This window comes from Dama dama, chromosome 20, assembly GCF_033118175.1.
Source record: "Dama dama isolate Ldn47 chromosome 20, ASM3311817v1, whole genome shotgun sequence".
NCBI lineage: Eukaryota > Metazoa > Chordata > Mammalia > Artiodactyla > Cervidae > Dama > Dama dama.
In genome coordinates, this window is record NC_083700.1 from 101,272,226 (window position 1) to 101,299,794 (window position 27,569).

Consider the following 27,569-nt stretch of genomic DNA (forward strand, 5'->3'; position numbering starts at 1 on the left):
TCTCAAAGGTGGAGAGGGTACTCATCCTGGGGTAGGAACAAGCCTGTTACCTGAGCCTTTCTGCCTGTGACCAAATGTCACCCCTCCAGGCATATGAATTATAACGAGACACCCACTTGTTCCCACCTGGAGCTGCTCCCAGCCAGAGACAGTAAGCAGGGCAGAGAGGGAAGGACAGGAATGGAGTGAGGAGCAAGGTCTTGTTCCATGGGGTACCTTGTCTCGCTTGCCCTCATTAAGAGGAAAGTGAAATCGCTCAGTCGTTTCCGACTCTTTGCGGCCCTATGGACTGTAGCCTACCAGGCTCCTCCAACCGTGGGATTCTCCAGGCAAGAATACTGGAGTGGGTTGCCATTTCCTTCTCCAGGGGATCTTCCCGACCCAGGGATCGAACCCAGGTCTCTCTCATTGCAGGCAGATGCTTTACCCTCTGAGCCACCAGGGAAGCCCATTAAGAGGAAGACTATGTCAAAGGCAGGCTTCATTCAGGGTGTGAAGGACACAGGATGGGTAGAGAGGGCATTTCAGACAATGGAAAATCTATGCAAAGACCCCCCAAAAGTGAATGCTGGTGGAAGTTTGGACAGAGTGTTGGAAAAGGACATGGAGGGTTAAACCATGGGAGATGCAGCTGGTTGAGGGGGCCTTGCGTGCCAGATCAGAGTGTGGCCCTTCCCTTTGGAGCTTTGTCAGAAAGAGGATGACCCAATTGGAGCTGAGATGGAGCTCTGGGCGCTACTGGAAAATGGGGGGGTGGGGGTGGCAGCTGAAGTGGTGGTGATCAACAGAACAGCTGGGAGCCTTGGCAACTGGCCAGCCGGTGTGCGGTTGTGTGCATGAGTGCGCAGGCACAGTGAGTGTCCAGCTGTGATCACACCTCCCTCCACCCCCTGCAGGCCATGGAGTTGTGGTTTCCTCCTGCAGGCACCTAGGAGTGAGGTTCCCCTGTGGAAGCTGCCGTTCCTCTGTTAAAGCTGGTGGTCTGGGAGGGGCTTGCTTGCTCTACCCTGGCTTTGGAGAGAGGGAAGAGACTCTGCTGAAAGCTGTTGTATGGAGAAGGCACAGAAATCCCCAGGGCCACTAGCTTGTCCCCTGGGCCTAGAGGAAGCCCACTCCCTGTGACAGGCAGGGCCTTGAATTTAGGCCATCACTTCAGAGCCAGAGGAAGCCTGGGGCCTCAAGGCCTTTTTGGAAGCCCTGGTCAGCTTCGCCCAGGTCAGCCTGTCAGTCACCCTGTGGGTCCTTGAACTTCTGTGACCTGGAGAGGGAGTGCCTCTTCAGATGGCGCTCTAGGCACTCAGTTCGCCTGACTCTTGTCCTAACTTTGGTCCCAGGCCCCACAACCTTTTGAGGCTATTTCAGGGCAGCAGAGGCCAGGCCTGGAGTCAGCCAAACCCAGGGTCAGTCCAGGTTCAGCAGAGTTAACCTCCTGCAAGTCACCTGACAAGTCAGAACTTCAGTGTGCCGCAGCGTAAAATACAGATCCTGGTGGCCGTTCTGCTCCCTCGGGAAGCAGGCCAGCGGGGGCCGTGGTGGGCGCTGGCGCAAAGGTGGACTCAGTCCCGAGTGTGACTCAGGTCCCGAGCCTTGGGATCCGGTAGCTTCTGGCCAAGTCAGGCCACTGGGAAGCCCCGGGGAGCCCTCATCCCCACCCCCACCCCCAGGCTAGAGCCCAGGGAGCCCGGCCAGGCCCGCCCCGCCCAGCACTAGCGAAGGCATATTCCCGCCTTGGGAGGCACGGGCTTCCCGGAGCCGGGCTGGCACCCGGGGGAGCAAGGCGGGGACCTGGCACTTTGGGGACGGCAATGGACGCCCGCCGGGCCGGGTGCAGCCGAGACGGGGCCCCGAGGGGCACGGCCCCGGCGGCGGCGACGACCGACCGGGGTTCCCTGACTGCCCTTCCCGGAGGGCCTGGGAGGAAATGACAGCGCGGGAGCCGGGGCGGGCGCGGAGGGAGGGGCGGCGCCCGGAGTGACACGGCCTGTCACCGCGGCGGCCGCTGCACAGACCCTCCCCGCGGCCGCCGGGAGCCGGGGATTCCCCAGACGCAGACCCTCCCGGGCGGCAGCCTGCCCGACCGCCCTCCTGGGCCCGGCCACGCCGGGACCCCCAAGCGGCCGACAGCGAAGCCGGGTACGCTAGGGCCAAGCCGGCCGGAGAGGCGACCGGTGAGGGCGCCGGGGTCCCCCGAGCTCGGCGACAGGAAACTCTGGGGAGTGAATGGAAAGAAGTGGGTGGTCCGGCCCCTGCGACTTCCCCTGACATCACTGCCCAAATAAGGAGCTTCCAAGCGGCCGCAGGGCGGCCCAGAGCCGCGCCCGCCGCCGGCGCCCGCCCGCCAGCCCGCCCCGCGCCCACCCCGCGCCGCGTGGGCCGCCAGCGAGAGCCCCGGGCACCGCCGGGCGGAGCCGAGCCGGGCGGAGCCGAGCGAGCGGGCGCTGCCGAGCCGCGCGGAGGCCGGGCGCGCAGCCCAGCGCAGCCCAGACCAGCCCAGCGCAGCGCAGCCCGGAGCCGCGGAGTCGCGGCCACCCACAGGTAAGCAGCGAGCGCCCGCGCCCCGCGCCCCGCCGCGGCCTGGCAGCGGGGAGCCGGGCACCCCCAAGCGCGTCAGCAGCCCGACCGGCCCGCAGCGGGGCCACGCTCGGGAGAGGAGCGGTGAGAGAGGGCTGGGCGCGGGCGCGTGCAGGAGCGCGTCGGGCCAGCTCCCTGGACCTCCGGGACTCCTCCGCAGCCTGGGGTTGCCTGGTGCACGCGCTCTCCGCCTGCGTTTCCCAGACGCTACTTCTGTCACCAACCCGGGGTGACACCAGCGTTCCCGCGTTCACACTTCTCTCGCACACCAGCGCCTGGCACAGCCTCACTCGGCCCCTCTGCCCGGAGCAGCCCCGCAGCCCGCCCCGCCTCTCGGGCGTCTCACTGCCGGACAAGGCGGGACAAGGCACCCCGGTGTGAACCGCTGAATGGCTTTGGCCGTCCTGGCCACGCTTCCCCCTGGAGGCGCTGGCAGTTTCAGACTGTCAGAGCAGATCTCACTTGGGCTCCTCCGGCTTATTGGGAGTGAGTGAAACTAGCGTTGATCTGGCTCTTCTTGCCCTCTTGCAGAGTGGCACCTGGCGCGGGGGGTACAACCCTGAGGGGAATGTACCTGGCAATCGGGAGGGTGTGGCCACCGGCGGGGAGTGACTCCCGGCCTCCCAGCCTGGGTGTTTCCAGAGCGGCTCTCCTTCCTTGGGCTTTTCTCTGAGCGCCCTCCCCTCCCTTCTCAACCGGGGCCGCGGCCGGGATCCTGGACAGCAGCGGTGGCTGCTGCAGAACAGGTGCAGATGTGTCAGGCTCGGCTCTGGCAGGGGGCTCCGCAAAGTGGCTACAATTGCTTACCTATGAAATAGAGAATGTATTTATTGACAGCTTGATTAAGGTCATAGGGAAAATTGATAAAGGCAAGTACTGGGTCCATCTGCCCAGTGGCTCTGGGCAGATTCCTTAATCTCTTTTGGGCTGCATTTTATCATCTGAAAAATGGGGATGAAGATTCTCAGCAGAATGTTGTCAAGGAAGACTGAGATCATATAAGTTAAAGTGTTCTGTAGATATGAAGCCTTGTGTACAAGCCAGTTGCTGTGGTTTGGATGATTCTGGGCTGATGTTTGCCATGGCTGTGCTCTCTGATTTAGGGATACTAAACACCATTTCTGTTCCGTCATCTGCAAGAAAGGGGGCATTGAGAAATGTCCCATGTGCCTACTAGCAGATCCCCCAAAGTAGGTTCTGTGGAACATTAGTTCTAAAAGTTGTGCCACAGGTTAGATTTCCCTGTGCTGGTAAGTCTGGCAAATTCTGCAAGGTTTCTATAACCCTTCTAGCCAGTCACAATTCATATTGGCAAGTTAAAGGCTCTGAGAAGTGCTGCAATAAAAGAACCTGTTTAACTTTGTCAGACCCAGCATTTCTCTGGTTTATCCTGTTGCTCTTTTTGGGTCACACATGCTCTCCCAGGAAGCAGTGCTTCAGTAGCTACCAGTAGACATGATGTGTTTTCATCCAGTTGCTGAGTTCTACTTGCCTTCTTGAGTGAAGAGTAAACAGAGGCCCAGAGGAGCTGAGTGCCTTACCTGAGATCACAGCTGAACAGTGACCCAAGATTACCCAGGAGTTAGCAGCAGAGCAGGGAACAAAACCCAGACTCCTCATCCAGTGCTCTCATTCCATTCAGTTATGTCCAGATGTTGACTCTTCTCTTCTGAAACCAGTCTTGCTGCTTTATGTGGACACCCTGTGGAACATATTTGGCAAACATAAAGACTTAAATGGATTCAATGATGATTCCATGGTCCCTACCATGCGTCATTTGCGGGGTGGAGGGGAGATCTTGAGCAGGTAAAGTTCTACCAGATGTGGAAGCTGTGCTGAAGAGTAATGGCGCCAGAGTCCACACGCGCACACACACACATACACGCACACACACACATACATGTGCATGTGTACTCCCACATCAACCCGTCCACACTTACACACTCGACCCCATATACTCACACATGTGCCACTGCACATGAATACACACTCCTACACATGCATACACACCCTCACTCGCTGGTCTCACCTCCCTCACACCCACTCCTGTCCGTGCTCTCACGCCTAGCTGTCCTGCTGTGCTCCAGGCTGCAGCCAGGAGGCACTTGTGGAGATGGGCGTGTGCCCTTGTCCTCATGTCCCCAGAGCTGGGGTGGTGGTGGGGTGCCTGGCACCAGCTCCCCAAGAAGAGTACTGTATCAAGCATGTGGGAGGCCCTGGCAGGGCCAGTCTATTTGCATTTCCCCAGTGTTTTCTCATTTCTCCCGTTTTCTGCCATACTTCTACCCCAACTTTCTTTTGGTCAACTGTCATCTGGTCACACATGATGTGACCAAAATAGCTCTGGTTTCTATTGTGTTGATTGTTTTAATCAACTGTCAAAGCTTGATTAGGGCAAGGGCTTTGTCTCAGCTGGATTGGAATCCCCAGCTCCTAGGAGAATGCCTGGCACAGAGGAGACATTCAATAAGCATTTATTGAAGTGAGTGAGTGAGTGAGTGAGCAAGCGAGTGAAGGACTGCTGGCTGCTAGAATGCCCGTGACCCAGGCTGATATCCAGGGGGACTCGCTGAGCATGTTTGCTAAGTGCCTGCTGGGACCTAGGCACCATTCTGGGGGCTAAGACAATGAAAGTGAGTGAATCCTCTGTTCATGGAGCTTGCATTCCAGTGGGAAGAGAGAATGAATAGTAATGGACAAGATAATACTCACCGGTGATACACACCGTGAAGACACCATGAAGACAAGGCCGTGTGGTGGGGAGTGTCAGGGAGGACCTGGGAAAGTCAAAGCTAGGGTCTAGGGCATCCTCTCTGTGGAGCTGACTTTTATCCTGAGACCTGAATCATCAACATGTGATAGCCGTGTCAAGATCTGGGACAAGAGTTCTCCAAGCAGAGGAACAACAGGTACAAAGGCCCTGCAGCTGGGTTGATGGTCAGTGGAGAGGCCACACTTATAGCCACTGCTGATTCACTTACCAGCACACTTTGGAATGGTCAAGTGCTGGTGTCAGATTATCTTGGTGGTCAGTCACAAAAGCCAAACTCGGAACACCCTGGACTTTGGGATGCGGGGCTGCCTCATCTGTCTCAGAGGGCTGCCCTCCCATCTTGCCCACTCCCCACCCCTATAAACAAGGAAAAGATTGGACTCCTAAGACCCCTCCCAGCTCTGCCATGACAGAATCTGATGCTCTGTGTGTGGGAGGTTTGCAACAACTCAGGTGGTCCCTCTGCAGGGATGGCAAATTTGTTGTGCCACTTCCATTATTAATAACCATGATGTCATACATCTGTGTGGTTCTTGATGGACTGTAGAGCATTCTCTCCTGTTATCCACTCACTCTGTGGACTCATCTGCCAAGTGGAGAATGGTTAAGAAGGGGGGCAGTGGTGGCGGTGGGCGGAGAGACCACAGATAGTGCCACACGCTGCTGTAGGCTCACCCCAAGCCACTTCGCTCGTGAATCCCTGCTTCCTCACCTGCAGAGCAGGACACAGGACAACCTGCTTCCTGAGGCCCTGGGGCTGTGAGTGAGAACCCATCAGCATGTGGGGGCCTGCACGCCGTCATATACACTTGGCAGCTGTTGGTTCCCATTTTACAGATGAGGAGCTCAGCGCTAAGAGCATTATGTCTTTTCTGGTCCACTCCTGTGTCTTCATTATTTCAGCCCAGAGCCTTGAAAAACTATTTTGTTGAACTGATTTGCCTAAGGCTGCCTGGCCAGTAAAGGGCAGAGCTAGGACTCAAACTCAAGGCTCTGGGCTCCCAAGTCCTTTTTGTCAGCATCACACTCTTTGGGAATAATTGTCATGGTTAACAAAGATCTTCACACCCCATCTGTGGATGATCAGAATTATTGTTACTTTGTTGAGAATTCTAGAATTGTAAGGTCTTGGGTTCTGAGGCATGATATCCTTTGTAAATAATGCAATGAACATCTTAAGAAACATGTTGGAGCCTTCTGGAAGAGCATGTAGATGTGAAAGCATGACTCCCTGAGAACTGAAAGCAGTGGTTTAACTATGGGTGTCTTTTCCTGTCACCTGAGGGCTTGTAACATAAGAATTCCTAGCTATACCCACACTGTCTGATTGATAGGTTCTGGGGTGGTTTCTGGGCATATGGAGAAGCCCCCTGGCACTAGAAGTTCAGCCTGGGGATGAGAAGCCTGGCCAGCTGTATGTCTGGGAGCCCTGGCAGGCCCTGCGTCTGCCTCCCCAACTATGGCTCTAACCCCCCAGTCCCCAGCTCACATCAGCCACGTGGGGGGAGCACGTGCTATGGAGCCCCACAGACCTGAGTTTGCATCTCCTGTCTTCTAGTACGTACCTTGGCCAAGTTCCTTTTACCTCTCCCAAGCCTCAGTGTCCTCATCTGTAATATGGGAATCCTCACTCTTCCCTACAGGGTGGCTGAATGGGTTACTGGAGACCATTTACGTCAGATATCTTATGAGATATCTATGCCTGGCACATAATAGGTGAACAGGAAATAGTCTCAGTTTTTATTATGATAAATGAATTATAGTAATAAAAACAATTGCAGTATTTGTGAATTGGTTGCTACTAAAGGGTTCACTGGACTTCCCAGGTGGCTTGGTGGTAAAGAACCCACCTGCCAATGCAGGAGACACAGGTTCCATTCCTAGGTTGGAAAGATCCTCTGGAGAAGGAAATGGCAACCCATTCCAGTATTCTTGCTTGGGAAATCCTATGGACAGAGGAGCCTAGCGGGCTATAGTCCGTGGGGTCACAAAAAGAGTCCGACATGACTCAGCGACTAAACAACAACAACAGAAAGTTTCACTAAAATCAGACCAATTTGCTCCAAATACCAGACTTTTGAGAAGAGGGTCCAGTCCATGTTGTAAACACCAGTGCTTGGGCCAAAGAATGACCAGTTCGGCTGTCTTCCCGCCCCTCTTTATGGCTCAGTTCCAGTTCTGGTGGGGAGCCGCAGGCGGCATGGGGACCAGCGCCAGCATCATTAACCATGCCTCTGATAGATCCGTGGGTTCAGACAGGGGTATGTGGGGTTTGAAAGTCATTGTTGAGTTCAGGTGGTGCTTGCCTACATCAGCCTGGTCTTGAGTTCCTGAGGTCACAGTTGAGGGGCAAGCACATGGCATGTGGGAGTCACAGAACGCTGTGCTTCTAACCAACTCTGTCATTCATTCATGTATTCACAGACAGTGGGTGGAATCCTTCCATGGGCTCAGCGCAGGCCTAAACTCTAGGAGTGTGCCTGCATCCACCCAAAACTCAGAGTCTAGCTGGTCCAACCACTCCCTAGCCACGTGGCCACAGACAAGTTGCATTTCCTCTCCAGATCTCAATTTCCTCATCTCCAGAATGGGATTGTTCCGGCTACTTCACCAGGGGCATAGCTGGGTATTTTGAGGTCCTGCCTCTCTCTGGAGTGCTGTCGAGGTTTCAGGGTCTCTCCTAGAGCTGGCGGGCGAGGGACAGGGCTTCGGAACCAGGAAGACCTCCACTCTGCTTCTGGTTCTGCCATGTGCTTGCTGTGCAGTTCGCTGCCCTGTTCAACTCCTCTGTTTCCTTTTCCCTGCTTATCTCATGTGGTTATGACACTTTTGTCGCAGGGCACTGTGAGAATGAGGTGAGACGATGATAAAGAGGACCTGGCTCTCAGCAAATGTGACCCCCATTTCCTTTCTGTCTGGCTGTTGACTGTCCTGTGCTTTGCTGCTTCTGGAACATGACCTCCACCCACCGCTGCCCATGCTCATCAGGTCCCCAGGGTCAGGCAGGGGCAGGCAGACAGCCAGCCTTGGTGCTCAAGGAAATAAGCACCTGCCCCTCGTGGTGACTGGGGAGGTGGTTCCAGCCCAAGAGGAAGCAGGACCAGGATGCAAAACCAGGAGTCCTGGCTTCTGTCTGCAACCTGCCACAAGGTCACACTGTGTGTCAATTTCCAGTTCCCCCCTCCTCGCTGAATGTCATTGTCTTCACTGAGCCCAGCCTTCCAGATCCCCTGGCATCTCCCTGCCCTGGCAAGCCTGTGGGCCTTTGATGTGCATGCTGAATAGCCTCTATAATGGAGCACCACAGCGGGCTGTGGGGGTTTCACGAGCTTCTTCCAGCCTGGGCTCCACAGGAATTGATTGTGTGGAGAAGCCAGCAGACAGACTCTGGACAAGGAAGAGACTGTGGTTTCTAATTGGCAGAACTGCTCATGGAGGGGGAGGTAGGTGAAGGGACATTAATGGCATGAAATTATATTAAAGGAAGGGCATTACTTCTTTTTTTCCCCCTTAAAGAAGACCCAGAAGGCTCTAAGCCACCTGCTCCCCAAATAGCTTTTCTCCCATTTGAATTCAACAGTGTGTTCGGATGGGGACCAGTTTGTTTACAGATGATGGGAATGGAGGCAAAATGTTGCAAGGTGACACTGGAGATCCAGTCATTTACTGAATATCTGTCGAACGCTTCCCAAGTCCTCAGACCAGGGATGAAGCAGTGATCAAAACAGATGACGGTCAGTGCTCTCCTGGAGCTTATAGACTAGCAGAGGGAGGCATACCATGAACAAAGGAGTGCATGAATGTGTAATATGTCAAATAGGATAAGTGCCGTGAAGGAGAAACCAATAGGTTAAGAAGAAAGAGAATGCCAAGGGAAGGATACCAGGATGTATGTAGGATGGTTGGAGAAGTTATCACTACGGTGACATTTGAGCACAGCTGTGAAGGAAGTATAGAAATGAATAGACTAATTTAAGCAGAATTGTCTTTCTTTATGATGTACCTGAGAGCCTATGGAAAGATCTCATTTGTAGCTGAAATGGTCAGCTCAGCCAGGCAGCTCAGACTCTGGACCATCCTACTTTAGATACAGGATACCAAGCCTAATTCATGATCCCCCTGTCAATGATCACAACAGTAGGCTGGATAGGACTCTAAGTGAATTGGGCTTTAAACCTTCAAAACGCCTATCCTCATAGACTGTCAGCCTTCTAACAAGAAAAAGGTTCCATCTCCATGTTGCAGCTATGGTTCGAGAACTCTGTATATAGAGTGACAAGACCAGGATCATTCCCCAGGTGAGGGATAAAGTGGGCACTCAAATCTAGACATTGCTGCCCGTCAGATCTGTGTTTCTCCTGACAGGGCATTTGGGCACCCAGCATACCACCTTGCATGTAGTAGAGAATGATATTTGTTTTTTTGAAAACAAAAGCAAATCCATAGACTTAGAAGATATGATGACTAAATGCAATATGGGATCCTGAATTGGATCCTGGAACAGAAAAGGAACATTAGCCGAAAAACTGGTGAAATATGAATAAAGTCTGTAGTTGAGTTAACAGTAACTTATGAGTGTCAATTTCCACTTGACAAATCTACATTGGTTATGTAAGATGTGAATGTTAAAGGAAGCTGGGTGAAGGGTGTATGGGGACTCTGTTTTTGCAAGTTTTTGGTCAATATAGGATTATTCCAAAGTGAAAAATGTATAGAAAAATAAGTGAGTAAATCCACATACACTCCAACTAGCTGGCCTCCTCAAGGTTAATGAGGAGAGTCGTAAAGGGTCATCGGGTAATTGAATCCCTAAGGCTACTCTCACCCCTAGAGTTGCATGTGTGAGAAGGAGAAAAATTATAAACCAGTGCAAATAACCATGATGAAGGAGGAATTTTCCCTGGGAGGTATTGCCCCTGGAGACTGTTCCCAGGTGAACATCTCCTGTACCACATAAGATATGTTTTAGGCTTTACCAAGTATGCCCTTTACATGTGGTGAAAGTTCACTAACTCATTTTCAATTGATGCTGTAGCAGACAGATGGAAACCTAGTTTTATTTGTAGGGCTACCTCACGTGATTTTATGAATCGGAGTGACTAATGGCAGTGAAGGAGTGGTGTGAAGCAGTGAGAATAGAATTGGAGAGGGAAGGGGTAATCCTAAGCCAGTTTTCTCTCATGGGAGAAAACATCAGGGCCAAGGAACAGTGTCTTTCGGAATGAAGGAAAGAGACCAGGGTCAAGGGCTTCCTTTCAGTGATTTTGCACTCACAAAGCAAGCAACCTAACTTAGATGAGTCTCTGGGGATCCTCCAGCTGAAAACCACCGAGTCCAGAACAAGCGACTGGGCCAGCGTCTCTGTGCAACTGCTTGGGAGACACAGCTTAGCCTGTCTGGGTGACCTGATCTCCTTACAGTTTCTGGAGGGCCTGTGCCTTGGCATGTGGGCATTTGGTGTCGCCCTGAAATATAGGAAAGGCAGAAGATGCTCAAATGAACAGGAAACCATCACCACGAGTCTGTTAGAAAGTATCTAATGTTCAAAAGAGTAGGGCAGTCACTCCAAGATAGACTTTATTTTAAGCAGGCTCTGATCTTGTGAAGTAAAGCCTGGCGTTTCCTGTAGTGTGTTTTCTAGAACACAAGTGCCATGGATGGAAAGAAATAAAAGTGCTCTAGCCAAATCAATAGACCCTTATATACTGCAGGACTTCTGAGTCTTTAATATGTGACAGAGCATTGAAAATCTCCCAAAAAGTGTGTGTGTGTATGTGTGTTTGTAGAGGTAGATATTGTGTGCAGTTTTCCAAGCTTGATTAATCAAAGAACTCATATATATATATATATATACGAATATGTGTGTGCATGTTCAGTCACGCCTGACTGTGACCCCATGGACAGTAGCCCGCCAGTCTCCTCTGTCTGTGGAATTTTCCAGGCAAGAATACTGGAGTGGTTGCCATTTCCTACTCCAGGGCATCTTCCCGAACCAGGGATTGAACCCATGTCTCTTGTATCTCCTGCATTGGCAGGTGGATTCTTTACCACGGCACCCCCTGGGAAGCCCATACATATGAGTACATATATGGTTTTTTTATATGTACTTATATCAGTACATATAAGGGATAGATTTTATCTGTGTGTATATAAGGAAGATGTACACATATATAAGATTGCTGAACTAGAGTTCGATACAAAAATATTTTGGGAACGATAAAGTTATCTGAGGTCAAAGCTGAACAACAGTAACAACAACAACAAAAAAAGAATGCTAATTTGTGCCTCTAAAACTTGTTTCTGCATGTTGGTTTTAACAAGTCAGTTTCCCACATTTTTTCCTATTTCGTTAACTTAATTTCTCTTTTCTCAGAAGAAAAATAGCAAATGGCATGCAAATGATCCTTCTCTCTCCACTGTGTGTTGTGTCCAAGGAAGTCAAAAGTATTGCGTGTGTTCCTGAGATGAGGGTAGCCAAGCCATGTGACGGCTTGGTGGTAGGTCTCTAACCCAGAAAGCCACATGCAACATTGGTGTTTTGGGAGCTAAAAAAGAACCTCATTAAAAGTGCCACTAAAACCCAAAATTCTGCCTCTGTCAAGTGTGGGTTTCATACAAGGGATCCCCAGCACTTCCACACACACAGGTATGTCTGTCACCCTGAAATATGAGCATCTTTACTGTTCCGAGTGCCAGGTCACTGGCCGTGCTGGGCTGGGTGAGATCGCCCTTTGATTAGGTGATGAGTTCTAGCTAAGCTAATCGCACCCTATTCCCTGGTCCCAGACTTCCTCACCCTATGTTGCCCCCCGGGGAGAGTCCCAGAAACTGCCTGCCTGCCCTTTGGAGCCCTTCACAGAAGGGGGTCCTGCCTCAACCTCCACTTCCGCTGATACTTAGTCCTATGCATAAATCCTGACCCCACCCAAATCCTGCTCCTCACTTCAGGCTTGTTCTCAACATTTCCCCGTCCCGCTTAAGGTACATGGTCCAATTCCATGTTGTTATTGACTCTGTTAGAAAGTGAACTTCAGTTTCCTACCTGGAATAGTAAGTAAATCAATATGCACTTAGATTCCACAGATAAAGTGAAGAACAAATAACAGAAAGAGGGAAAATTTAACGAGGGAATTTTCTTTCTCTATAGGTTAGGGAGCAGCTTTTCAAATATCTCGTTTGAGGATGAAATGGTTGGTTCAGCTAGTTCCTCAGACTGGCCTGTCCCTCATTGGACGTGGATGACCTCAGACGTCATTTGAAGTCTCCGAGCCTCTCTTTCCCCCGCCGTAAACATGGACTGACGCTACCACTTCCCTATTGGAGTTTTGATTCAATGCTGTGAAGCTTGCAGAAAGCCTAGAGCAGTGCTGGGTGCATAGAAAGTGTTAGTTGTTATTCTTATGATGAGAATTCCATCAATCAACTAAAAATACAGCCAAGTTTAAAAAAAATGTGCAAAGATGTAAACAGGTAGTTCAGAGAAGTGAAGATAGCTCATAAACATATGATTGATGCTCTACCTACTAAAAAACAAAGGATTATAAATTAAAATGGTTAGAGATGGCAAAAATGTGAAAAAATAGAGACAAGCTAGTGCTGGCAACGGTCAAGGGCACTTTGAGCCTAATTTGGTGTCAATGAAAATGATAAAGGCACGTATTCAGGTTTGATCCCTGGGTTGGGAAGTTCCCCTGGAGAAGGCAACGGCAACCCACTCCAGTCTTCTTGCCTGGAAAATCCCATGGACGGAAGAGTCTGGTGGGCTATGGTCCATGGGGTCACAAAGAGTCAGACACGACTGAGCACACATGTGTATATGTGTATATGTATATACATACACACACACACACATATAAAGGGTGTTCCCTTGTACGTTGTTTGCAATAGAGAGAACTTGGAAATGACCTCTGTGTCCAGCATTGGCAATGCTTAAGAAAATTATGGTGAATTTGCACCACGGAATACTTTTCAGCCATTTAAAAAGAAAGAAGTGAATCTGTAGGTCCTGACATGGGAGGACGTTTACAATATATTCTTAACTGGAAAAAGGTTTTTCTGCGTGATATGTGTTACCTGATCCTATTTTGATGCAGAAATTGTTAAACAGTTGTATATGTGTGTGCATGTGTAGATGAGATTCTGTGTTCATGGAAACAACATGGGAAAATACCAGGGAACTCTTAGTGGTACTTTTATCTGGGGAGGAGAAATTGGGAGGGTAAAAGGTGACTGGTCCACGTTTTACTTTATGTACTTCTGTATTTTTTTTAAAGTTATTTTTGAACAAAGAGAGCAAAAAAGAAAGCCCAGGGAAATAAAGAGCAAAGACTAATCTTTATAGCACAGGATTATTGAGAAGATGAAATGAGGTCATGCTTGGCAAACATCTAACATGGTGTCTGATGCTTACTAAGTGCCCAATAAATGCTTCTATCCTCTTGGCCCTCCCTGCATAGACTCTGTGCCACCCCTGCCCGTCCAAGTCCATCCTGGTGTTTTCTGCAAACCATGAGCTCAGTTAACACACAATGGTGATCACAGGTTGCACAGCACACAGGGTGCTGTGTGCACCACCCCGGTGCCTACCCTCCTGGGACCGCTGGTCTGGGGAACCCAGCCTGTCTCGTTTCCTAGCCATTTCCTGGGTCCTTTCTTCTTGGTCTTCTTGTGAAAGGCTGCCTGCCTTCACTGGTTGCTACCGGCCATACCTCCTGTCTCCTAGAAGGAGCCTCTGACCACCTCGCAGGATGGGGCTGGCTTTGTCGCCGAGCACATTCCAAGGGTGAATCTAATCATCTGAGTCAGGTCTGCTCCCAGGTTTGTTTCTTTTCCATTTCCTCTCACAGCCAGGCTTTCCCACCCCAAGGTGGATGTGTGGGCTTTCCTGGGTCCCTTCCCCCACTAGCTTCCACCTGGCTCTGATGAATTCCATCATGTCTGCTTAAAATCATTTTACTTCCAATTTGCTAATTTAATTCTAGTCTTACAGAATTTTGGCAACCCTGCCAAATTGGGTGCCAGATGCAGATTTAATGAGCATATTTTCAGTTCTTTCTTTCCTGTCTGCATGAAGATGCTGAAGAGACCGGGCTGTGGAATGAGTCCCTTGGGGGCCCCCGGGATCACCCCTCCCTACCTTTGACCCTGAGCACCCCCCCACCCCCGCCTACCCCTACTCCACCCCAGCCTGACTCTCCAGCCAGGTCTCTCCCATCTGACAGGAAGCACTCAAGTCTGCTCCTCGGGGAAGGGAGTTATTGCGTCATCTTCTCAGTCCTAGAATCCTCAACCTAGTTCCCATCATTTGGGCTTCACAGGAAGTGTATTTGGAGAAAATTACTTATTTCCTCCAGCCCATGTCTTCCAGCAGCCATGTGCAGCTCAACAGATGTTCACAGATTCCTGTCTTCTACAAACACACAATGAGCACTTTCTAGACCGATTTCTCCAGTGGAGAAAAACCTGCAGTGGAATTACCGTAGGGGTGGAGGGGGCGGGGAAATGCATATTCCTCGGCCGTGCCCCACAGCATCACTGGCCTGCATTCCACCACCAAGGGAATGCATGTACCTCCAGCATTACCACGTGTTGTCTCATTTCAAACTCCTACCGACCCCTTACCGAGACACTGTCGTCTCCAAGAGTTAAGACTCAGCAAAGCCCGTCTTCTCTGTGTGGGTGGCTCAGTAGCCACAGTGGCGAGTATCAAAGCTGGGACTTGGCTTGAGGCTTTTGGTTCAAAGTGAAGCAGCCAAGAGCTGCTGTTCTCCATCATGACGGGTTCACCGCAGGCCTACGCCTGCCCTTGTGCTTCCACACACGCCCTGCTTCCCAGAAGAGGGAACGGAGACCACGCTCTCACCACCCAGCCAGCAAGTCTGCCACGTTGTCAAAGCAGGGGCCACGACCCACACCACATCTGGTTGTAAATTCTGTGCCAGGAGGGCAGGGGGCTGAGGGGGAGAAAATGGATGATCCCCCCCCAGGATGGGGAGAAACGTGGACCTCTCTGGCTTCAGTTCAGAGGCCTGCCATGCTTCTGGGCAAGTCGCCGCTGCTCCTGAGCCTTGGGCTGGTCATCACTATGGGACAGGGTTGGCTACGGTCAGTGATTTCCCGTGGCACTTCCCTCACCCTCACTTCTTCATGGCCCCAATAAAATCTTATTGAATATGTACAGAGAGACAAAACTGGAGGTGCCAGGAGTGGCTCAGAGCTTTCTAGGAGGCAGTCTGGGACATCTCATGTAGCATTAGCATGCATCATCTGGGTGCTTCCTCTGCTCACCCCACCCCTCGACATGACAGGTGGCTACGGCCTAGGTTTGAGGTCTGACACCTTGGGCTCAGACTGGGCCCTACCACTTTCTGGCTTTGTGACCCTGGCAAATTGTTTCCCATCTTTGAGTTTCAGTTGCTTCCCTGTAAAGTGGGGGTGATAGTAATTGAGTTGAGGTGAGGATAAAATGAACCGGTGCACACAGATTGCTTAGCACCATGCCTTGCAGGTAGAAGGTTTGGTGACTTTTGTTTTCCTTTGACAGGATAGGACCTAACACTTGAGAAATTAACCAGCATGGCCGAGACTTCCCAGGGCCCTAAAAATACCATGTCGTATGAGTGAGTGGTGTGGATGCTAAGGCCTGCATATTTGCGGGTCTATATATTTCAGCAAAAATGTTGAGCCCGTGCAGGGGGTGAGCTCTTCTTAGAGGGGAAACTCCCTGGGGGGGGTGAGGCGTTGGGTTTCGATCAATATTCCCAGGTGGGAGTTGCGGGACAGGAATGCAGAGCAGCCTGGCGGGGCTCGCCCTGGAGCAGAGGCCAGGCTGGTGTAAGTAGCCACTTGCCTCTGTGGACCCGGCTATCTTGGGGCAGGGCCCAGCCCCATCTCGGGGGCCTGAGGACGGGGCCAGATCAGAGCACCGTGGGCTTCAGGCCCAAGGGGGTGCTCAGTGGCTCGTGGTCACAGGTCAGAGAAGGAGAGATTGGGACGCTGCAGGGAGGGGCCTGCTGGAACCTCCTGTGCCCACGGTGCCACGGGGTGGGGAGTGAGTATGAGAGCGAGTGGTTCTGAAGGGATGTTTTCCATCTCAGTGGGGCTATTTCTGGCTCTGCTTCTGCAGTCACTGTGGAAACTGCACGTGCCCGGTTCAGTGTAGAAACATGACGAGTTTTTCAAGGGTGATGTACACTAACCAGCCGGCCAGGAAGCTGCCGCCACCGCTGCTGGCAGGGTGTGAGTGTGTGTCTGCCCGCCTCTCCCCTCCCCCATCTCCTTCTCTCTCCGTCTCTCGGGCTGGGGCCGCCTTTCTCCTGGAGCTGTATTTAGGGGAGATGTGTTCCTTGCAGTGTGATAGGTAGACAGAATAATGGCCTTCAGAGGATGTCCGCATCCTCCTCTCTGTGCACATGTGTGCTCAGTCGTGTCTGACTCTTGGCGACCCCATGGACTGTAGCCCACGAGGCCCCTCTGTCCATGGGATTCTTCAGGCAAGAATACTGGAGCAGGTACTGGAGTGGGTTGCCATTTCCTCTTCCAGGGATCAAAACCACATCTTCTGCAGCTCCTGCATTGTCAGGTGGATTCTTTACCACTGGGCCACCCTAGGAAGCCCGTCCTCATCCTAGAACCTGTGGATGCATCACTCTACCTGACAAGGAAGAATTAAGATTGCACATGGAAATACAACTGCTAATTAGCTGCATTTTGGGTACAGAGATTATCCTGGCTTCCCTGGTAGTTCAGATGGTAAAGAATCTGCCTGCAATGTGGGAGAATCCAGGTTGGATCCTTGGGTCAGAAAAATCCCCTGGAGAAGCGAATGGCTGCCCACTCCACTATTCTTGCCTGGAAAACTTCATGGGCAGAGGAGCCTGGTGGGCACAGTCCATGGGGTTGCAAAGAGTCGGACACGACTGAGTGACTAACACACACACTCCACCTGAGCCCAGTGCTATCACAAAGAGCTTTAGGTGTAGAAAGGGAAACCAGAGGCTCAGTGTCAGGGATGTGATGGGGGGAAAGCTCCACTGCCCTGGCTGGCTTTGAGGGTGGAGGAGGGGGGCTGTGAGCCCAGGAGTACAGGCAGACCCCAGAAGCTGGAAAGGGTGAGGAAGTGGACTCTTCCAAGAAGCTCCAAAAGAAACAGAGCCCTGCTAGCTCCTTGACTGTAGCCCAGTGATCCATTTTGGACTTGTGACCTCCAGAACTGGAAGAGCAGACACTGGTGCTTTTTAAGCCACTGATGGGCACGTGTTATGGTGGCTGCAGGCAGTGACCTGGGAAGCTGACTGAGCCTATCATGGGGAGAGGTCCTCAGAGAGGAAAGCTGCAGGCATGATCTTTTGTTTTCCTGGGATCTCATCATTGCCTGTTGCCTCACTCTAGATGCAGGTCCCCTCTGACTAGCTTGCTCTCTGAGGGGAAAGTGACTGTCCCCTCAGTAAGCACCCAGCTCTTCAGACCCCAGAGTAAGGTCTCCTGCAAACAGCCTGTGCAGATGCCCATCTGTTCTGGAATGCCACCCCCATGTCCCTCCATAAGCCCTCCAGTTCCTGAAGGCCCCCATCCTGTCTTCTCTAACTGACTTCTCCTTCCTCTGACATTAGTGCCACTCATGGGCTTTCCTGGTGGCTCAGATGATAAAGAATCCATATGCAATGCAGGAGACCCAGGTTCAATCCCTGGGTCGGGAAAATCCCCTGGAGATGGAAATGGCAACCCATTCCAGTATTCTTGCCTGGAGAATTCCAAGAACAGAGGAGCCTGGCAGGCTACAGTCCATGAGGTTGCAAAGGGTCAGACACAACTGAGCAACTAACACACTTTAGAATTATGTCACTCACTTGAGGACCTCGCATTGTCTGTTTTAACCACCAGCAGGCTGCTGCCCCTCCCACACTCTACCCTCCCCTCTCCCCGCCACCCCGCATGCCCCACGACAGCCACAGGCCTAGGGCATCGCTAGAACCTAGGTGAAGAATAAGTAACTTCTAGCCGAGTTTCAATGTTATGTGGCAGCTTGGATGGGAGGGGAGTTTGGGGGAGAATGGATCCATGTGTATGTGTGGCTGAGTCCTTTTGCTGTTTACCTGAAACTATCAGAAACTGTCACAACAGTGTTCATCAGCTATACTCCAATACAAAATAGAAAGTTAAAAAAAAAAAAAAAGAATAAGTGACTTCTGCCTGTTGAAATCAGTTGTGCCCCCTACTGGTAGAAGCTGTGTTCTGTGCCACTTGCTGAAAGGGCCCAGACTTGAACACAAGATGCCCGGGGTCTGGTCCTGGTTGTGGCGCCTGGTACCTTCGGCCCTGGTCAGATTACTTCCCTCCTTCCTCACAGACGGGCTGCAGGCAAGCAGGGCTGGTGGGAAAGCCTTTGACAACACTGCTGTCTCGGTGAGTGTGGCTCTCCGTGTTGCTTTTCTGTCCCAGGCAGAGTCCAGCGGGAATAGCTCCACTCCCCACTGTGGCATCTGTCTCCACCCTGCCTGGAGCCCTTGTCCCCTAAATTTAGACATTTCCTGCACTCCCGGACCTGGGGGAGCCCGCACAAAACATAGAGAACCAGGGTCAGGACGTAGGTAAGGCGAGTGAGGTGCCCAGGGTGCAAAATTTCCAGAGATCCTAACCTTCAGTATTGGGCGAATGTGGCAGGGACATCTAACCCCACCCTCCCTTAACAGACAAGGAAACTGAGGCCTCACTCAAGGGCACATGAGGGCCGGTGGTAGAGCTGGGGCCAGAACGCAATTCTCTCACTTTCAGCTCCAAGGCAGGTCTACTCTTCTTCCAATTAAATGTACCAGTGAGTGGTTGAGTGACTTTATTACTCCAATACCTATCTATGGAGAACTTATTCTGTGTTAATAGGATGCTAGGGTCTGAGCTTCAGCTTGGGAACAAGACAAACAGAGTCTGGTCCTTCCCTGAGAATGTATATTCTGTGAGGAAAGAATAAGTAATGAGGGAGTTCTGTCTTTAATTATAATGATGATGAATGCTATGCAGGGACTGATTGGAAGTTGTGAGCTGTGGACGGTTGTGCAGGTTGTGTACTGCACAACTGCACATAGCAGTCCTTCCATGGGGCTTCCAATAGGGAGTTTATAATTTGGAAGACTGGACCAGTGTATCCTTAAAGCACCAGTGCAAGATCATGGATGACAAATGGGAACAGGCTGGAAGAAGGGACCAGAACTGCAGCACTTGTTCCTTCTTCCCCAGGACACTGGGCCCCCACGTTTTCTCCTGCCCTGTTTGATAATCAGATCACATGCAGTCAAGCCCTCACTGGGAGTCTCAGGGGAGGACCCCCGCATCCAGAGGGCCTGGAAGACCAGGAGGAATGAGGTGTTGCCCGATCTTGGGGGGCATAGATTCTGTTGTCCTGGACAGGGTTCAAAGGCATGGAGGCCTGTGATAGCAGGTGGGACTGGAATCTTCAGAAATAAAGGCTTCTCTGCTTGGAAGAGCTGTCTGACCAGCTCTCAGCATCATCTATTTTCTAGAATAGTGGGTGTGGGAGGAGCCTGGCTTCTAGACATTCGGTGTCTCCCTCCCACCAGCGTTCTGCGTGGCCTTGTACTCAGCACATATTTGAACGTGTCCACATGTGTGAAGAAAGCAGGTGGAAAAGCATGGACGTCTGGGTGTTGCTTTTCTAGACTGTCCTGACTGTCTGTCGGGTGAGGCCAGCTCCCTGGCAGCCGTGCTGTGAGGTCCCGGGGGCCAGTGCCACTCCTCCCCCACATGAGCTGGGGGACTTTAACCATCCCCTCACCTCTCTGAGCCTCACTTTATCTGTTAGATGAGAGCGAGAGAGACCCATCTCACCAAACTGTTAAATTCAAAGGGAAGGACTGATGTGTGCAAGGGTGTTATAAATCCCTGGTTTATATGGACATAGAAATTGCCACCCAGTGAGGGCTTTCCTTCAAGAATCAGAAGACCATATAACATATTTCCAGAGTGAGAGATCCATCCTGGCTTACAGGAGAAGCAGAGAAAGACACATGGTTTTCTGTGCTTGTTTTCCTTTAATTGGGAAGAGTTATTCTGACTAGTAAATACATCAACTCCTTGGCAGGGAGTTGAAACAGAAGGGAACCTCAGAGGTGGGCCTGTTCTGATCTTTGACAGAGGGGAAACTGGAGGCTCGGGGGGTACATGACTTCTTCTCTGTCACATGGCCAGTTAAAGGCAGAGCTGAGGTCCTGCCCTCCTCCTGTGCGCCCCACACCCTCCGCTATATTCTGGGAGTTTAGCTGTTTAGAGAGTGGGTAGGTAGACTCAGCCTGGCAGGGATGGCCCCTGTGAGGAGTAAGAGGACTAGAAGGTGGGTACAGTCTGGACAGGAGTGCTCAGGCTGGGCAGGAGGGACGCAACAGTGTGGAAAGTCTTGGTTCCGAGCAGCCAGAGCCAGAACACGCTTTAGATTCTCCTCCTGGAAGGGCCCCAAAGCCTCAACCCATCTCCAGGTTCCCAGGATATGCAGCCGCCGCAAAGGCAAGCCTCAGGCTGTCCAGGGCCTGGGGCTGCAGCAGAGACGGGGATGTTGGGGTCCCCGGGAAAGCCCTTCGGTCTCGGTGGACCCCGAGCCTGCCGCTCGGGCAGAGTCACCTGTTGCTTGTCCTGGAGAGGGAGTTCCTGAATGTGATGATGTCAGGGGCCACACCCTGGCAGGCAGGCCAGGAGGGCTTGTTTACTGACTGTTACTCATCACTCATTCACTCCGCACACCAAGCACTGTGCTAACAGGCACGGAGGTACACAGATGGTACACGTTGTTCTTGCCCTGAAGGCACTCGCTGTCTGCAGCGAAGACGGACTCACAGGAAGATAATATCACAGCGTAATGGGGTCAGTCTTGCACCACAGCTCTAGGTAGAGGGTCAGTGGCAAGAGAGAAAGAGGTTCCAGCCCAGTGCCTGCATGTTGGAAGGACTAGGGGAAAAGGAGGAATTGCCAGGGCTGAGCTTTCAAAGGGTGGGTGGGAGTGTACCTGGCGGAGAGGGGAGGGAGAACCTTCCTGAACAGAACTTGGAACATGGGTAGAAGGTGGCATGTCCAGGTATTAGGTAGCTGAAGAGTAAGGAGTGAGCAAGTGTCATGTGATGAGTGAGGCTGGAAGGCCATGGTGACCATATGGAGAAGAGGGTCCGACACTCTCTTAAGGAATCTGGATTTCTAAGGGTGGTCAGCAAGCATCAGAAGTGGTTATGGCACACCGTGATACCCACTTACTCTGCAATGTAGGAACACCATTCTGCATGGCGTGGAGACTGGAGCCAGGGGCAGTGGGTGCGCAGGAGCCCAGGGGCTTGAGAGACTCTTACGGAGTGAATTCACTGGGAACCTGGGGAAAATCAGGGGTGTGGAAAAGGAAGAAGTCAGCCACGGCTCCTGGACTTCTCAGGATGTCTCGTGGGGTCCCTGTGCCGAGGTTCAGGGTCCCGTCCAGGACTATGGGCTGCTTACTTGGGACTCAGCAGTGGAACTAGGGCTTGGCTGGAGCTGTGAGCCCATGGAGGTCCTGACTGACGGCGCGTCAGCTGTTTCCCTCAAAAAGAACACGTGGATGTTGTGGCGCTGTTGATTCATCTTCACCAGCACACCTACACCCAGGGGCGGTCAAGTGAGAGAACTCAGAGTGTCTCTTCTCATTCATTCTCATGAATGATGCTCAAAGCTCTGTGTGTGACACAAAGGTGAATCACACACATTCTCGTCCTGTCCCCAAAGGTCTTGTGGTTTGTGTGTGATGCTGACAAACATTTGTTTAAGTATTATATTCCACAAACACAAGGGAAGAAAGGGAAAGACCACAGGAAAGGGACCACTTGCTGTAAATGAGAAGTCATTTCTGGTCAGAGAGGGAAGGTCATGGAGGGCTCCGTGGAGGAGGTGGCATACACGCTGGGCTCAGCTGGGTGATTGTGGTTGTATTTGGCCACAGTGAAATGGAGAAGAGCATTCTAGACAGACAGCGCTGTACAGAAACAGGCAAACTGTGCGCTTAGTAGTTGGCTGGAGCAGGGAGAGCATTGATGTCAGGGGCAGCCAGGCTATCAGTGGAGGAGATCCCAAGTATAGACTTTATAAGAAGAACCACTGAGAACTTTGGGACAGGAAAGAGCATGGTCAGAGCTGAGTGTTGGGACAATTTATCTGACCTTATGGAGAGGGCGACAGTTCAGAAGCTGCTATGTATTGGTCCAGAGGAGGGGATGACCACTGAGGTCTTTACAGGGTGATGGAAAAAGAGGACTCTATCCATATTTATTGACTTTCATTGAGACTTTAGGCTAGGCATTGTTCTAAGCACTTTATGTGGATAAACTGAGTCTCCCCTTAGTCCAGCCATGCAGGTGCTACAGTTTTTCCCGTTTTACACATTAGTTCACTGAGACTCAGAAATGTTAGGTAAGTAACCTATCCCTATCAGGATGGTCACACAGCGAGGAAGTGGAGGAGACAGAGATTCGAACTCGGGGTCTGTCCTCTTAAATTCCACCTTAGAAATAGCTTCCCAAGGGGACTGAGCCATGAAAGGTGGCCCAGCTGGGGCTGAGACAGGTCCTCCCACCTGTCAGGCCCCCAACCCCAGACCAGTGGGGGTCTCGGGCTCTGAGGGCTGACCCTGGTGCTCCCCATTCCTCTGTGGGGGGCAGGGCGGAGCCTGGGCTTGGGCGTGATTTGGTTCACCGATTCGAAACAGCCTACGTATATAGGTGGTGACAATGTAAATAACTGATGCAATGGAAACTTTCTATGGAAAAAGGTACCCGCTCAAACAGCCACAAAGTCCAAAAAAAGGAAGAAGAGCAGAGCAGACCCAGAGGGCTCTGTAGCAAACAGCTTCCTTTGGCACAGCCTTTTCTGTCGGCCTGAGCTCCTGAGCTGGTGGGGGAGGGGATCAGCAACACTGGGCAGATGGAGAGCTGGACCAGAAGCTCGGCCCAATCCCTGGAGGATCTGGGGTCATCAGGCTTCCCCTCTTAGCTCAGGAGGCAGCCATGTGGATGTAGAAAGCAATAATTCCTCCAAATACACCCCCTGGTTCTCATTGCTGCCCTGAGGGCCTTGATTGTGATGCCTTCCCACTGTGGGCCAGTGGTTGGGGTGTCGCAGTCCCCAGGTCTCCCAGGGCCTCAACCTGCTTTTTTTTTTTTCCCCCTCCTGTGCCATCCCTGTCAATAAGTTGCAATAGTCTTGGAATCTGAAATCTTAATTTAGCACACAAAGTTTTGTCAATATAAGTAAAGCTAAAAGATCAGTAATAACCGAAAGAGGAAGAAGAGAAGGTCATTTTTTGGAAAGTTGACTCGGTATTATTCAGCTCTTACACCCACCCGGGCTATGCACTATTGCCCCCATTTTAGAGATGAGAACACTAAGACTTGAAGTGTTAGGTGACCTGCCTGAAGCCACCCAGCAGCAGAGACCAGTGGTGCCTGGTTTTAATCTAACACCAAAGCCTAAGACTCTCCTTCTGCTGCGCAGGACTGTCCACATGCCCGTGTTTCCTCAGCTGTCAGATGGTAGCATCAGTGAGACGATAAGGTAACAGGACTAACGCCGGCCCATGGTAGGCATTCAACAAATGCGAGCTTCCTTCCCTGCCCCTTTTTTCTGTCTCTGCAAACGAGAGGTATGTGATGGGCCTTCCGGGTGGGGAAGGGGTGGGAAACAGCCTGAGTTTGGGGCTCCCTGGGAGAAAGGGTGGTCATCACTGATTTTCTGGCCCATCTTCCCTACTGGTTGGAGAATACTCTGTGGCAGGGGCCAGTCCTTCTTCACCTTTGCATCCTAGGGTCTAGCCCAGTGACAGGGAGTGTCTTGTCCGAGGTGGCTGGATGCAGCTGGCCCTTGAGTGTGGACCAGTCCAGTGGGCTGTCTGTTGTACCCAGCTGCAGGAGACTTCCGGTGAAAGAGGGCCGCCACTAGGTGTGGCCTGGCATGGCAGGAAACGAGTCCTTTACCCCTCTACCCCTGGTAGCTCTCAACACCTCAACCTCACGTGCAGTCCCTGGGGTTTCATCTGCACCTCCTCTTCCTGCCACTCTTTATTCTCCGAGACTCCTGGGCTGAGTGTCCTCCACGTGCATTCGTTCAGTGTCTCTCTCTCCCCATTCCCTGCAGTGTCTGAAACCATGGGTGTTTCTCCTGCCTAATCCCTGTATAGTTTGTGGGACCAGATAGTCTCACCTATCACTAAACGGACTCCATTACCCTGCACTTGAAGTTCCTCTTTTTCTATCCTCAATACAAGTGGAAATATATCACCATCCTCTATTTTTATAACCTCTGCTTTTACTGGAAAACATTTCCCAGGTCTTCTCAAAGTATGTCCCGTCTATCTCAAAGGCTCTGAGCTCCCTGCCTTTCTTTCTGCTCATTTCCCTTGTTTGGAGTCACCTCATTACTCCATGAGAGAGAGAAGCTTCTTGTCTGGAGAATGGGGTCAGGAACCAGGAAGGATCCAGGGGTGGTCCCATGCATGTGGCAGTGTTCTCAGACTGGAATGCAGGCGTTTGAAGCAAAGGCGTGCGTCTCAGCAAAGGGAGCTGAGCCTGAAGCCTGTCGGCCTAAAGCCTGAAGCCTGACCACAGGGAAGGAGGCAGGAAAGCTCTCAGAGCCCATGCCAAAACAGGATCCAGAATGAGGAGAGGTGGGCACCAGGGAGGACGGCTTGGAAGGTCCCCCACTGTAACTGAAGAAGAGCACAGACATTAACCAAGTGCCTCTCATAAGCCGGGTCCACGCTAGATCTCTCACACTTTGTCTCGTCCAGTCTTCACAGCAAATGGGATGGGGGGTGGGGGGGAGATGTTCTTCAATTTTTTACTCATGAGGAAAGAGGCTCAGAGAGGTTAAGTAATTTAGTCGGGGTTGCACAGCTATTAATGAGTGAAACCAGGGTCTGTCTGAAACCAAGCTCCTCTGATATCAGGGCTGAATCTCTGGGCTTTTCCTGTGCTACTTCTCTGGTGTTAGGTAAATGAGGCAGTAATTCTCTCCATTTCCCCTCCCAGTTGCTAAGTAGCCCCTCCTGATCTCCCAAGATTATTCCATGGGATTCTGCATGTGTGTCCCAGTGTCCTAGATTTTGGGGTTTTCTTATTGATTTATAGACCACCATAACAGAAATAAAAATAAAAATGAGAAAGATCCATTCTGCAGTTCCCTGCCCCAAGCAGATCAGACTCAGCTTATCCATGTGCCGGCCCTGTCTGCAGATTCATAGTGGAGGACAGGCTGTGTGTCAGGAGGGCAGCTGTGGCCTCAGAGCTGGCCTTATCCACTTCCTCTGGGATTGGGGTCTGAGGCCCCTTGCTGGAATCCCAGGCCCCCAGGCTTCCCTGCCAGCCCTTAGAAAGTGGCTTTGTTGTGATCTAGTGAGGCTGGCCCCTGTGGGCATCCGGGGTTTTTCTTTAACTCTTCATCAGCTGAACTTCCCCTGCAGGGATGCACCTCCAGTGCCCAGGCCGGATGTGGGGCGCCTTCCACCTGCCAGCAGAGGCCATGCTCTGATGCTTTGGTTCCACAAGGAGGGTGGGGAGGGGAGAGGATGGGCCTCCCTCCTTGTGGTTTTTGGGTGGGGCCGGCAGAAGAGCTGGCCCTGGTCGTTCCTGCCCTGGGTGGATGCCACCTTGCAGATGGGCCCCTCTTGCCCTAGTAAGACCTGCCCTGTTCAGCTGCTTTCTAAAAAGAAAACAGTTTTATGTCATCTTAAAATTACAATTTTTAAATTCTAAAAGCGATATGTGATTTGTTTTTTAAAAAAAGGAAAAGAGTATAGGAATATGTAAGGAAGAAAATGCATGCTCTGAGCCCCATTCATGCAGTCTCACCCCTAGGATGTGCTGACAACTTCATCCTGCAGGTCCTCTGTAGCATTAACAGCTACACAGATATGTGTGTGTCTGTGAGGCTGCTTTCCCCCTTTTTGCACACCATCCCATTGGTGCAGTCGTAAAGAATCTGCCTGATGATGCAGGAGACATAGGAGATGCAGGTTCAGTCTCTGGGTAGGGAAGATCCACTGGAGTGGGAAACGGCAACCAGCTCCAGTATTCACATCTGGAAAATTCAGTGGACAAAGGAGTCTGATGAACTATTGTCCATGGGGTCGCAAAGAGTTGGGCACGGCTGAGCACGCACACACACACTCATTGAGGGAAAGTGTGTGTAGCAGCTAAGTGTGTAGGCTCTGGAGTGAGACAGGAACCAAGGTTCACCACCTCTCAGGTCTCATTTCCTCACTAAGTCTCATGTGGAAAGTGGGACCAGCAATAGTGCCTTCCATCCAGCAGGCTGTGAAAAGTAAGGGAGGCCACCCAATACTCAACACATAAAGTCACGATGAATCTCTATTATCAGTCAGAGTATGTGTTTATTTTTAATTAGGAAAAAATATTGTCCCATTATTATACCATTGGGTGGATTTATCATCATTTACTTATAGACCAATTCTTTGCTGATGGATATTAAGGTCGTTTCCATGTTCACTGATAAAAATGGTGCTGCCGCCATCGTGTGTGCATCTGCGTAAGATGATTTGTGTATTTGTGTGTGTGCACTCGTGAAGCTGCTGGATCAACATAAGTTGTGATCACTGCTTTTCATCACTACTGGATGGTAGCAGTCATTTTCCTCTTTGCATGTCAAATGGGTAAAAGGTGATATTGATTTTTAATATATATCTTTTGATTATTAATAAGGCCAAGCATCTTTGCATATATTTATTACACATTTTAATTTCTTGAATAATGATCTGTTTACTTCCTCTCTCCATTTCACTAGCTGTTCATCTTATTGTTTTATGGGTGCTCTTTACATATTATAGATATTGACCCTGTTTTATATATGTTGCAGACATTGTCTGTCATTTACTTGGTATCCGTCAGCAGGGTCCTCTGTTATATGTAGTGCTTAATTTTTTTGTGTGTAGTCAGTTTTGTTAATCTGTTCCTTTAAGAGCACTGAGATCTGCTTCAGGCTTTGAATGTTATTTTCCAACACTAAATTATACAAATATTCTAATAGTTTTGGTGTTTTCATGGATTTGCTTATATATTTTGTTTTTATCTTTAATTCTATTGTAAGTGTGCTGCATGTACTCTATTTAAAATAGAATTCTCTGTCCTCCCTCACTCTGTATCCCACTTTATTGTCATACCTTTTATTTTACCTACATGTTTGTTTCCTGCTCATC

The 27,569-nt window shown here is 51.1% G+C and overlaps 1 protein-coding gene across 3 annotated transcripts in view; it reads left to right on the forward strand.

The window, feature by feature from the left end:
* HIVEP3 (HIVEP zinc finger 3) overlaps positions 1–27,569 on the forward strand; it is a 533,741-nt gene that overhangs the window by 396,768 nt on the left and 109,404 nt on the right. The window contains exon 1 of one of the 3 annotated variants that reach the window (XM_061122235.1): positions 2,447–2,535. The exons of 1 other annotated variant lie outside the window; for it this stretch is intronic. The gene's annotated coding sequence lies outside the window, so the exon portion shown is untranslated. Of the gene's footprint in view, positions 1–2,446; positions 2,536–23,863; positions 23,915–27,569 lie in introns of those variants that run through there. One more of the 3 variants, XM_061122236.1, reaches the window with a different exon arrangement.